The sequence below is a fragment of the Nomascus leucogenys genome, chromosome 5, assembly GCF_006542625.1.
Source record: "Nomascus leucogenys isolate Asia chromosome 5, Asia_NLE_v1, whole genome shotgun sequence".
In the NCBI taxonomy this organism is placed as follows: Eukaryota; Metazoa; Chordata; class Mammalia; order Primates; family Hylobatidae; genus Nomascus; species Nomascus leucogenys.
The window spans coordinates 60,986,708-60,997,461 of record NC_044385.1 but is presented as its reverse complement, the minus strand read 5'-3'; the positions used below and the strand labels follow the sequence as shown (position 1 = coordinate 60,997,461).

The 10,754-nt window shown below is 37.7% G+C and overlaps 1 pseudogene; it reads right to left on the bottom strand.

The window, feature by feature from the left end:
* Positions 1-8,428: 8,428 nt before the first annotated feature.
* LOC100602662 lies at positions 8,429-9,658 on the bottom strand (annotated as a pseudogene).
* Positions 9,659-10,754: the final 1,096 nt, after the last annotated feature.

Genomic DNA, 10,754 nt, shown 5'->3' with positions numbered 1-10,754 from the left:
GTCATAAGGAATGAAGTATGATATGTGCTACAACTTTGATTAACACTGAAAACATTACAGTAAGTAAAAGACGACAGACATAAAAGATCACATATTGTGTAATTCCTTTTATATGGCATATCCAGAATAAGCAAATACTAGAGACTGAAAACATTACAGTAAGTAAAAGACGACAGACATAAAAGATCACGTATTGTGTAATTCCTTTTATATGGCATATCCAGAATAAGCAAATACTAGAGACTGAAAACAGATTTGTGGTTGCCAGGGATGGGGAAAGGGGAAAATGGGTAGTGGTTACTTAATGGGTGAGGGGGTGTTCTTCTGGGATGATAAAACAACTGTGACTAGAGAGATGTATTGGTATATAACACTGAATGCATCAAATACCACTAAACTGTATACTCTACAATGATTAATTGCTTATTATGTGAATGTCACCTGAATGAAAGCAAATTTTGCAAATTTGGGGACCTATATGTTTATACTAAGTGAGTCAACATAATACAATGTCTAAGAGCTTGGGCTCTGGAATCGACCATACCAATGTTCAACTCCTGTGTGCCTTTTGAAAGATTACCTCTCTTATCCTCACTTTCTTGATTTATTAAAATAATATTTCTAACCTCCAGATTGTCTTAAGAGTTACAAGAGATAATACAGATAAAGAGATACACACACGTCCTGATATGTAGCAAGGATTTATTAAATGTCTGTTTCCCTTTTTACCTCTCTCTAGGGAGACCATGAAGATAAGAGGAGTGTGGACACTGACCCTGGTCTCCTGGTGAAAGTCCTGTGGAGGCAATCCAGCTCTGCTCTAAGTATTAGGAGTGCATTAGCTTCTTTTCGTTTAGTGGTGTTCTTGGACTAATCTTGTCTTTACGTGGAAATACTAAACACAAAGCGGTAAGATTCCATGTTGTACTAAAGGAAAATGCACAGATTTGTCCACTGTACCTACTTTGGTTCTCCAGCCTTAGGAAAAATGTACTATGTAGTTAAGACTAGAACACCACACTACGTTCTTTTCAGTCTCTCTCTCTCTCTCCATAAGGCTGTGTGTTGAAGATAAAAGAATTTAGAAATTAAGGTCCACTCTCTCTGCAGACCTCCTTATTTGTTCCTCAGGTCCTCAGAAAGACAACAGTGGTTCCTTAGGTCCCCAGGAGAGACCTAGCTTAGTTTATCCATCGCCAGCTAAATCCTGTTTATAGAATATACAGTTGTCTCTCAGCATCCATGGAGGATTGGTCTGAGGACCAATATACCAAAATCCACAGATGCTCAAATCTCTGATATAAAATAGTATATTTGCATATAAGCTATGCACAATCTCCGCTCATACTTTAAATCATCTCTAATTACTTATAACAATACAGTAAAGATGATATGTAAATAGTCATTATACTGTGTTTTCATAGAATCATGACATGAAAAAATGTCGTACTGTACATGTTCAGTACAGACCCACCCATCCATTTTTAAAAAATATTTTCAATTCTTAGTTGGTTGAATCCACAGATTCACAATCCATGAATACAGAAGGTCAACTATACTTAGTTCCATGGGTGATATTAAAAATCTGTTATGACTTTTTTTTTTTTTGAGATGCAGTCTTGCTTTGTCACCCAGGGTGGAGTGCAATGGCGTGATCTCAGCTCACTGCAACCTCCACCTCCTGGGTTCAAGCAATTCTCCTACCTCAGCCTCTCAAGTAGCTAGGACTACAGGCCTGTGCTGTCCAGAGTTTGTTCCTTCTGGTGGGTTCGTGGTCTGGCTGACTTCAAGAAGGAAGCTGCAGACCTTCAGGTAAGTGTTACAGCTCTTAAAGGTGGCAAGGACCCAACAAATGAGCAGCAGCAAGATTAATTGTGAACAGTAAAATAAACAAAGCTCTATGAAAGAGAACTGGAGCCTGTTGCTGTCGCTGGCTGGGGCAGGGCGGCCAACTTTTATTCCCTTAGTTTTCCCCACCCATGTCCTGCTGATTGGTCCACTTTACAGAGTGCTGATTGGTCCATTTTACAGAGTGCTGATTGGTCCTTTTTACAGAGTGGTGATTGGTCCATTTTACAAACCTCTAGCTAGCCACAGAGCACTGATTGGTGCGTTTTTACAGAGTGCTGATTGGTGCATTTTACAAACCTCTAGCTAGCCACAGAGCAACCATTGGTGTATTTTTACAGAGCACTGATTGGTGCATTTTACAAACCACGTGGAAGACAGAAAAGTTCTTCAAGTCACCACCCGACCCAGAAGTCCAGCTGGCTTCACCTCTCACCACCATGCCTAGCTAATTTCTGTATGTTTAGTAGAGACAGGCTTTCCCCATGTTGGCCAGGCTGGTCTCAAACTCCTGACCTCAGGAGATCTGCCTGCCTCAGCCTCCCAAAGTGCTGGGATTACAGGCATGAGCCACCGCATCGGCCAACTTTTCTTGAAAATCTCTAATTTTTTGAAACTCCGTCTAGTTCTCAGAGACTCAGATCTCTCCGATCTTATTATTCCAGCACTTCAACATGTGTGGTTTCTTTTTTTTGGTGGGAGAGTGGCAAAGTCTCGCTCTTGTCCCCCAGGCTGGAGTGCAATGGCTCGATCTCGGCTCACAGCAATCTCCACCTCCAGGGTTCAAGCGATTCTGTTGCCTCAGCCTCCAGAGTAGCTGGGATTACAGGCACCTGCCACCACGCCCGGCTAATTTTTGGATCCTTAGTAGAGATGGGGTTTCACCATGTGGGCCAGGCTGGTCTCCATCTCCTGACCTCAGGTGATCCGCCTGCCTTGGCCTCCCAAAATGCTGGGATTACAGGCGTGAGCCACCGCACCCGGCCATGGTTTCTGAGGTTTCCACGACAGAGGAAGAGTTGCCAGAGTTGCAATATTCTTAACTGCTTCAGGCCAGAAGAGATATACATCCTTCTCTTCAGAGTCCATTGACAATAACTAAGCACACAGCCTGGCCTAAAAGCAGGGGAAGCCAGGGAGTGTGGAGGAGAACATGGAGCATTTGGTAGCCCTTGTCTTTGCCAAACTCTTTATCCTCATTCAGCAAAATTAGGATTAAAGCTGAATTTGATGGTGAGGTCTTCATGGATGCAATAGTCCACTAATTCTGTACCTGTTTAATTGTCCTCCATCTGAATGGACTGAGGGAGACTCACATACGAGGCTACTGGCAATTTGGCCAGCACAACAGGTCCACCTGATTCCTCCTAAGTTGGAAAAATTTGGGTCAAAATTAATGATAAATGAAAAAAAAAAAGAGATAATACCTGAATGCAAAGTGTGGAATATATGGATACTGTTGAAGGGAATATCCAGCACTATATCAGTGCCTTGAGAGTTCCTCAGATCAAAAGAATGTTTTCTCTCAGCTTAAATTCCAGATGTTCAGAGGGGGACGTAATACTTCTGCTAACGCTGCACCAATTCTGAAATCTAAGTAGAAAGGCAACCAGTGTCCCTAAGTGCCATCTCTCCAGTGGACATATTTCTCCCGTGTTGTGCTAAAGAAAAAGGAACAATTGCTGATGACTAAGCAGGACTCTCTTTTTTTCTTCCAATGCAAAACATTTTAATAGGTTGTCAAATATACAGTTATTAGAATTATGTAACTATCACGTATAAAAATTGATATATCACATTAGATGATTCTATAAAATAAAAACACAAATCACACATTGACAATAATCCCTGCAGTCCAAATACATCCCAATAGGACAAATTACAAACACATTTAAAAAAAAATCCCTAAAGTCATTTATACATTTAAACCAAAGTAACTGTGACTAGACTAAATACATTCATTCATCAAGTACAATAAATTTAGCATTGCTGCTTGTAGTCACTAATAACACAATTTTAGGTGCAATTTCACATGCTTTCATAAATCTTCCAGTACAGTTCCCATAGTAAAATGTCTTTGTGCCCAACATTTTCATTTATCTGCAGGTGCATCATACATCATACTTAAAACTATTTCACTTCACAAACTGTTAATATATATTTTAAGTGGACAGCAGGTAAAAAATTTAAACCTCAATGATGACAAAATTTAAAATTAAAGAAAAGTCTTGAAAGCCTATAGTGATTTGTTTACTTGCATAAGTAATGTTTTCACTTAATACAGGCTATTAAAATAAGTAATGAGCATTTAAATATTAACTCAAAAAAAGATAGAAGCTCCAAACTTTTCTAAGAAATTAATGCATTTTCAAAGTAATAATATAATCAGTCTGTAAGTCAAAAGTAATTTCATATTCATTGCCAAATTTAAAATGCCAGTGATACGAAGATTGAGGCCTAAAACTGTTGTACTAAATTGTAAAATACAGTAAAGAAAATGCAGCTCATTTGCCTGGGAATATGTAATGGAATGTTTTTCACAGTAATGTTTATGTTAAACATTACTTTAAATGGACAGTCTAAATAAACATACCTTTGCCAGCAAGGAAAGTGAAAAATTAAGGCTTTTTTATGCTATCTGTAACTACTACACAAACTTAAATAGAGGTTACAATACTGCAAAATATTACTTCTAACTTCCAACTATTGTTAGTTGCTTCATTTCAACCTTATCTTATTTAGATGCCTATTTTTCTATATCTCTATTTTAATTAAGTCCCCAATCCCACCCCATCCAAAGAGAATGCTGAAAATGTTTAGGGCCTTATCTGTCTGGTTCACAGTTGTAATACTGGGGGCTAAAAGTGCTTAACACATGGCATAAATCCAAGAAATATCTTTGAATGAACTAAGAAGCCTGTTCTCCAAAGGCAACCCAACTTGTTTTTCCAAAGCATTAACAAATAATTGTTACCCTTTTAGATAACCAGATTGACAATTATCAAAAAGGAATCAATGTTTCCTAGGCTATGAAAACATCAAAGACATGTAATTGAAAGGATAACTGAGGGTACAAACGTATCAAATCAAGGCTAAAGGCACTGGAGAAAGAAGGTAAGCATTGTAAACAATTTTTAAAGCAAATCAAGTTTTAAAGTATAAAATGCCAAACTACTAAGAGAAAATATATTAAAATGATGACAATGCTTTACAATAGCGGACACAATTCCTGTAATTTCACAAACAGAATTCTTTCATTGTCGTATCGTTTTCTTTCATCCTACATCTTCTATAATATTCCAACCCCTAAAAACAAATGTATTTTCAGTTGCGTGAAACAAAAAATTGCAAGTGAAGTATCTATGGAAATTCCTTTTTCTTAAATGATGTTATAAATTTGATACATAGACTTGATAGACATAAGAACATCATCTTGGAAGTCATAAAATACTAAATTATGCTCAGTTGAAATGCAGATAAAGGTTCTTATTCAGTTGAACAGTTTAGAGCCCCATAAAAGCAAATTGTAGTGTAAAGAGGAAAAGTAAGTACAATCTTTCCAGACACACAAAACAGAGAGTAATGAATACCGAGTTGAAATACCACAAGCTCCACATTAAGCCATTTAATAGACACATTTTCATAACTGTTTCTTGAAAAACTGTTTAGATAAAATATTTAGCATTTATCATTTATTTTAATTTATTTGAATCTACACAATGTCCATCCATATTAAAATATCAATTAATGTAAATACTTCATTATAAAACTATTATACAATTTAAATTTTTATTAGAGAAAGGGATTATTCACATCCACAATTTCTTAAAGTCCTTTTTAAATGAGTGTATTCCATAAGAAATACATTAAAATCATTACTTATGTTTCATAGGGGAAAAAACTATGAGAATCCTATTAACTCGAACTATATCCATATTATGCTTATTTCTTAAGCATTTACATGTTCAAATACGCTTGGTGAGTAGTGATCATTCATCCCCACAGTGGTAAATTTCAGCATAATATTAAGTGACTGAGAGAGACTAAAATAGTCACGTGTAGATTACATAAACAGATACTTATTCTGTTATACCTAAGCTTACTTATAAAGCAACATAAAATGACCATTGGATAACAATGATAACAAATGTAAACAAGCAGAATTAAATATTAATCCCTTCCCTGAAAAACAACAGATAAAAGGGCCTCTTGCTTTATTAAAAATAAAACATGATCTATTGTATCAAAAAGGTAAGACATTGATTTTACAAAATTATATTTCCAAATACGGATAAAAAAATCTTGAACAGTTAATTCAGGTTTTATTGAGCTAAAATGTGCAAAAAATCTGACAATATTTAAGTTTATTTAATTCATTGTACATAGGTTGATATTATCCTATACAAAAAAAAGCCTCAGTATCTTGTTAAGACTCAAAATAGTGTTTATCTGAGCTTAAGATTTATTGAACCACTATCCAAATAACAACAAAAGTCCATATTGTAAAAGAAAAAAGTAAAACTAAAAATTTTCTGATTATTAATTATGACTTGAATTTCATTCATTCATAAAACTATAGCCAATAGTCATTTGAAAAGTGAAGAAAAATTGGAAGTCCCTATGATAAACACACCAATTCTAAATAAAAAATTAAAATCAAATTTTGTTATTACAAAATGCACATGATCTGTGTTTTTTTTGAATGGAGTCTCACTCTGTCGCCCAGGCTGGAGTGTGGTGGTGCGATTTCAGCTCACTATAAGCTCCACCTCCCGGGTCCACGCGATTCTCCTGCCTCAGCCTCCCGAGTTGCTGGGACTACAGGCATCTGCCACCACACCGGCTTATTTTTTGTATATTTAGTAGAGACTGGGTTTCACTGTGTTAGCCAGGACGTTCTCGATCTTCTGACCTCGTGATCCGCCCGCCTCGGCCTCCCAAAGTGCTGGGATTACAGGCATGAGCCACCGCGCCAGGCCAAAATGCACATGATCTTTTAAGTTATTCAGGGTTAATAGATTTACTAAGGATAGAGTTCATAGAGCATTTATTTGGTTCTTCTGTTTGGACTCAGGTATTTGCAAAGTATCCCCAGAGAAGGTTGAGAAGGTAAAATAAACATAAAATTGTGATAATTTCCTCCACACCACAACAAAGGTGCTCAGATTTAAAAATTCAATTTGTAACTCTAGAAGAAAAAGAAGAGAAACAATTTACAAACCCCAAAATATTTTCCAGAAATATGACACAACAGATAACTACCTAGAAATGTTATTAGTGAATCAAAGTGCAAGTAATGACAGCATTAACATGAAATGTATTTGAAGACTCAAATGTTTTCAATGACAAATAACTAGCTGATTTTTTTAAGGTGGTGGGTGTGAAACAAAGATAATACAAATCTAATTTTTCCAGGAACTGTAGTACTGTCCCTGTCCCCATGAAATTAAGTTATAATTTCACTGTTCAACATAACATAAAACTGTTTTGAATAAGAGTGAAATAGAAGCATGAATTTAGATACGCACCAAACCCTATATGATGGACTAATTTACACATAGTATTTTTGATAACCTAATTAGATATTATCTTTCATTGCTTACTATAATTCTGAGAAACTGCTTTTAACAACATACATTACACTACCACTTAACTAAATGGGGACATATAAACATATACATTTTTAAAGAAAACAATTCAAGTTATTTAGACGAGAGATAAAACTTCAATTATTTACTTTTTAAAGCTGCATTTAGATAAAAAAGTATATGGTTTATGATACTTTTCACAATGTAATAAATTTATATTCCAATTTTCTCATGAATGAAAGATTGTAAAGAAAAATATTTTGTTCCTTGAAAATAACCTCTCTCTTCCCCAACCCCGGTAAGGACAATTAGTGTGCCCTTAATTTCAAGACTTTGTTGTTGTCATCCGAGTCAATTGTCTTTTTCATAAAGTATAATATTTTGAGAGAGAGATGTAAAAATTAAAGAGAAAACCTGCTTTTGGAATGCAACAATTCTAAATCATTTCACTAAGAGGCACCCTTTGATATGCTGGTCTGAACTTTTAATATAAAACCTAAACACTACTTATTTCTGAAGTAGAGTTTTCTCTAGTTTTAGTAACTTCATACATAGCAATACTAAGAACAACAACCTGTGTTTTCGAGATTTTGGTAGGTGTCCTAATAATGTAATATTTTAGACATGGCTCATTGTCAAGGTTGGGTGGACAGAGATTTCATGAATTGGCTACAGAAAGCTAACTAAACACTTAATGACTGAATAATGGTTTGCATTTTGCTTGAGCCAAAAAAGATGTTTAAGCCATGTACCACCACATTCCCTGCTTAACATTCCTAAGTTTCTTTATTCTTCATAACTTTCTAATGAACAAATAATTAGTTTTCCTGAGAAAGATTATAAAAAAGTTAACCTTTCTTCCAAAAGTATAAAGACAAATAAAATGTTGACTCACAATACAAATTTTTTACATAGCATTAAAGGTGCAGAGATATTGACTGCTCTTCTTCATTATGATTGGCCCACCCCTTAAAAAGACTGCAACAGAGGATTCAGTTGTCTAAAATACTTCGAAGTACAGAAATTAAATGCTTTAGCCCATAAATATATCCCTCATCTATTGTGTTGCTAGGGAACACATGAGCAAACTCTATCATTCACACTTATACTTCAGCAATCTCTTGGCAACCAGTGGGAAGACGGTAGAAAAGTTTTTCCAGTTGGGAAAGTACATTTCCATTTAAATGTTCCTGTGACATGCTTTTCCACCCATTGTCTTGCTCCAGATTTTCAACTTTCATTGAAGTCTGACTGTGATGGTTTTTGTATACATCTTCCTGTGACAAGCATACACCTTGGACAAGCTTTTGCGCACTTAAGCCTCTATTTTTCCATTCGCCGTGGAGCTTAACACATGAAAGTTATTATTGTACTCTAGTACCTTTGTGTCTGACAGTTGTCCTTTGGACAAAAACTTTTCTGCCAAAGTTCTGTCATTCAGTTTTGTAGTGGTTGGCTGAGATGAACTTTCATAAACCAGTAGTAATGAACTTGCATAAAAGTTAAGCTGCTTCTGGTTTTCAAACCACTGCAGAATTTTCTCAATCTTCTGAATACTAGCAGCAACAGCATCTTTTTCTTAAGCAGTACCCATTATGAAAAAATCCGGAGACTGCATCCTTTATAGTTTCTTTTGTTAAGCTTCTTCCACAATGCTGGTTTTGTACATCATAGCTATCGGAATGAACATGATAAACCCTCATGCCAAGCACCAACAACCCAATCTCTTCCATTAATGAGTACTTGCTGACCTGTTGCTGAATCTTCTCAGATGAGGCAAAAGGATCATAGCTTTTTTGCCCTATCTTTGTATCCATTATACAGGGCTTATTAAATTTATGGGTCACATCTTCCGGTTTTAGGTATACGTGGTTTGGTGCAGTGGGAGGTGACCGGATGCCGTATTTTGGCAAATATTTTCGTAGCTCTAGAAGAACACCATCAGAACAGTCAGCAGCGTAAACCATATTATAGAATTCCAGCTCTCCTGGGCCCCTTGGAGGTGGTTGTAACTGTTTCAAAACTGTGCCATCTGGGTGTTGCAGTATACCCACTCTGTCCTTCCCGTTCACATGTGCGGCCACCTGATGCGAGAGGGACACTTGGCCGTTGAGGAAGCGGAGTCTGCCGCCCGCCGGCTGCGGGGTGCCCTCAGGGGTGGCCTCCATCGCCGGTGGGGCCCGCATTTCCGGGGGGCCGGCGGATGGTGGCTGTGTTGCCATAACCGAGAGCAGAAGCCGTAGCAGTATAGACAGCAGGAAAAAAAATAGGGCGAGGGAGGGGGCGCCGGAGAACCCGAGGGTCGCTCAGGCTCGGGCACGAGGAGGCCCGGGGGTTCCCGCGGCTGGTGCCCGCTGAGGCCCGGGGAGGGGGCCCGTGATGACCGGGGGCGTCTGCCCAACTCTCGGCGGAGCGCGGCCCCAGGCTCCGGCTCTTCTGCAGCCGCAGCCGCAGGCCCCGGCGCTGCCCAGTAGACAGACTAAGCAGGACTCTCTTAATGTCCCTTAAGTCTTTTGGTTCTTATTTTACAGGATATGTCAATTAGACTGCAGTTAAGGAGGGATCTCTGAGAGTTTCTTCCTTCTGGCAGCTATGATGTACAGTCATATCAGGCAGGCAGACTAATCATTGTGTCATTAATTTGACGGCCAAATGCTTAGGTTCCTGAGTATAACGGAAAACAAACAGTGGCAGCTATCTCTTAATGTAGTGTATAAAAGAACTTAAACCTTTGTCTTTATGTATGAACAGATGTCATACAGGATTTAAAAAAAAAAAAAACAATTACTTCAGATGCTGGTAAAGCATTGGGCTCACATCCCAACTGAAGTTAACTCTACAGCGAGACGATGTGGGTTATGGGAAGCTTTGTGGTACACTAAAACGTGTATGAGTGACCACTACACATTTGACCTTAGTATAGAGGACCCGACAATTTGGGGTACAACGTATGTATTTTTATTTTTCGCAGGCAATTAGCACCCAACAACAACAGCATGTGTGGTGGATTAAAAGACACTGGGCAACAAGATGAAAGAGAGCTCTTTGTGAAATAGGTATGGGTATAGGCATGGTAAGACAAGCAAAGTTTTCCTTCAGTATAAAGGACATTCAAAAGAAAAAGATCAATAGCAAAAATAGACAAGTTGGAAGAAATTATGTTCAAACAGTAAAGAACAGAATCTATTGATGCTGCTATGATGTGAATGCTTGTCCCCTCAGAAACTCCTATTGAAACTTGATCCCCAATGTGGCAATATTGAGAGAAGGGGCCTTTAGGAGATGATTGAGTCATGAAGGCTCTGCCTTCATGAGTGA